General features: G+C 38.6%; 1 non-coding gene across 1 annotated transcript; it reads right to left on the bottom strand.

The window, feature by feature from the left end:
* Positions 1–2321: 2321 nt before the first annotated feature.
* Positions 2322–2428, bottom strand: LOC127109973 (small nucleolar RNA R71). The gene has a single exon (XR_007797213.1). It is a non-coding gene; the product is annotated as a small nucleolar RNA R71 (small nucleolar RNA).
* Positions 2429–3091: the final 663 nt, after the last annotated feature.

Below are 3091 nucleotides of genomic sequence, written 5' to 3'. Positions count from 1 at the left end.
CGATTTCGCATGCACTTTAGTGGTTTTATTGTTATTTTGTTGTGTTATTACTATGTTTCTCTTTGTTTTCAGGTTTTTACTTTAGTCGGAGCCCCGATCGAGAAAAGGAGTGAAAATGAGCTAAAAAGACTAAAATTCAGCATTTTGCACTTGTGGCTCCCACTGTGGCTGGCGCCATAGGTCCAGCCATGACATGTCACAGCTCAACTTCCCTCAACTGCCACGTTCCCCACTACTTCCACTAAGGCGCCACAATTTGGCCTTATGGCGGGCGCCATGGACTTGTGGCGGGCGCCACAAGAAGAAAAGTTTTCCCTCCCATTTTCAAACTGAAGGGCATCCTTGTCATTTCCATCATTTTACTTGCCTATAAATACAGACTCATTTTCATTTGTTTAATCATCCAAACTTAGAGCAGATGCAAACTTACATGAAAACTTAGTTTCACTTAGGCATATATTCAGTATTTTAAAGTGGTAATCGCTTCGTATTGGGGTGTTACCACAATTGTGTAATCAAGTCTGTGATCGAGTCTGTAATCGAGTTTGGAGCACTTTGGAAGGAAGTTAATCCTGCCGCCATTTTCATTTCCTCTTTGCATTTTATTCAACCCTCCGATTGGAGCAGGTTTTTTATTGCTTTACCTTTATCTACTTTATTTCCCGCACTGTCTTTACTTTATTTATTTCCCACACTGTCTTTATTTTATTTATTTCTCACACTCGCTTTACTTAATTTATTTCCCGCACTCGCTTTACTTTATTTATTTTCCCACACTGTCTTTACTTTATTTATTTCCCGCACTCACTTTACTTTATTTATTTCTCGCACTCGCTTTACTTTATTTATTTTCCGCACTCGCACTACTTTTATTTATTTTCCGCACTCGCACTACTTTTATTTATTTTCCGCACTCACACTACTTTTATTTACTTTTCGCACTCGCACTACTTTTATTTAAATTAAAATGCACCTTTACTTTACCATGTCTAACTAAACCTATAAGGTTAGAATGTAAGGATCGTAATTGAACCAATAATCCGTACAATTGTTCGTAGAAACACTTAAGGGCTATTTTGACTTTCAACTTAAGTTTTCCCACACTTAACTTCCGTTGGGTAAGATCGAGAGTCGTCCAACGTCTATTTAAACTTAATTGTTTTTTAACTATTTCAAATACAGCGAAAGCGCTTTGTTTAGTTCATTAGGAGTTTTTAACTTAAAAAGAAAAGTGATTTTAAAACTATTTTCGGACGCGTTTATAAGTTTAGAGTCTGGTTCGTGAGAACCTCTTTTGGTTAAGAAATCCAGGTTAAAATACTTTTCAACTAAGTCAAGATACTATATTTCTTAAAAATAGGTTTACTACTCTAACGCAATGCGCGCCTTTTTATAAGTGACAATAAGAGGGTTAGATTAGGGAGTACAACTCGATTCTGAATACGCGAAAGCGACAGTTCCTATTAAATTGGTTCTTTTCAAAGTAGGAAACACTGCCCATAAGTAGTTCTATTAGCAAGTACTTGGATTATTAATTGATTATGTGAATTACATTCGAGGCTGTCTTTATTAATTGAACTTTATTCAACATTTTACTTTTCATTGCACACTCTAAAAACTCCTATTTTGATTACCTTTGATAAACATCATAACAATAGATAACGATAGATTGACACTTGGTCTCTATGGATTCGACAATCTTTTATATTACTCTGACGCGTTCGTATACTTGCGAAAAGCACGCATCAAGTTTTTGGCGCCGTTGTCGGGGACCAATTTCGTCAAATTTCATACCCTGTTGTTATATCGTTTAAACTTAGGTTATTACCCATCAGTCAATGCGAAAAGCTCGCAGCACCGGAAGCTTAGTATACCCTCTGGCGGAACCTGAACATTACGCTCGCGCACGTTTATTCTTTCATAGAATTAGGAGAGCTATGGCCGAAGATCAAAACCAAAGACCTCTTAAGGATTTTGCCCACCCATCCAACGAAGAACCTAGTTCTAGTATAGTAAACCCAACCATCCCAGCTAATAATTTCGAACTTAAACCCTCCCTGTTGCAACTAGTGCAACAGAGACAATTCGCAGGTCTCGCTACTGAGAACCCAAACCAACATTTAAAAATCTTTCTCCAATTAGCAGACACTTTTAAAACCAACAGAGCTTCTTCTGAGGCAATCCGTTTAAGATTATTCTCTTTTTCCCTCAGAGATAAAGCCCTATCATGGTTAGATTCCCTTCCACCTAATTCCATTACGACTTGGGATAACCTTAGAAGAGGTTTTCTTGCTAGATACTTTCCCCCAAGTAAGACCTCCGTTCTTCGAAACCATATAACTAGATTTACCCAGAACCAAGGAGAATCGTTGTTCGAAGCTTGGGAGAGATATAAAAAGTTGTTAAGAGTATGCCCACATCATGGTTTAGAAAATTGGTTAATCATTCAAACCTTCTATAATGGACTTCAATATAACACTAAGATGACCATCGACGCTGCCGCAGGCGGTGCACTGATGAACAAACCTTATCCTGAAGCTAGTGCCCTCATCGAAGATATGGCTCAAAACCATCAATCATGGGGAGTCAAACGAGTGACAGTTGAGAAGAAGGAAGCGCAAAGAGGAGTGCATGAACTAAGCTTTATAGACATGATGCAAGCTAAAATGGACGCATTAGCCCTCAAGGTCGAGCATATGTGCATAAACCCGAATACTGCAGCCGCAGTTTCGTCGGATTGTGAGATATGTGGAACCAAAGGACACCAATCTGCAGAATGCAGTCTATTAAACAAAACCCACTCTGAGCAAGTGAACTACACCCAAGGGAACCCATATTCGAATACCTATAACCCTGGATGGAGGAATCACCCGAACTTCTCCTATAAAAACAATAACCTTATCCAAAATAATGCACCTCCGAGACAACCTGGTTATCAAGCCCCAAGACCAAATCAACCTATGCAACCTGTATCACCAAAGCCGAGCCTTGAGAAAATTATGGAAAATTTTATCACTGCTCAAACTCAACGAAACAAAGAGTTCATGAACCAAAACATTCATGTTAACGAACTGATTACCTAGTTAGGAAC

This window comes from Lathyrus oleraceus, chromosome 7 (assembly GCF_024323335.1).
Source record: "Lathyrus oleraceus cultivar Zhongwan6 chromosome 7, CAAS_Psat_ZW6_1.0, whole genome shotgun sequence".
NCBI classification, from domain to species: Eukaryota; Viridiplantae; Streptophyta; class Magnoliopsida; order Fabales; family Fabaceae; genus Lathyrus; species Lathyrus oleraceus.
The sequence above is the reverse complement of the archived record's forward strand: the minus strand, read 5'-3'. Positions and strand labels throughout refer to the sequence as shown.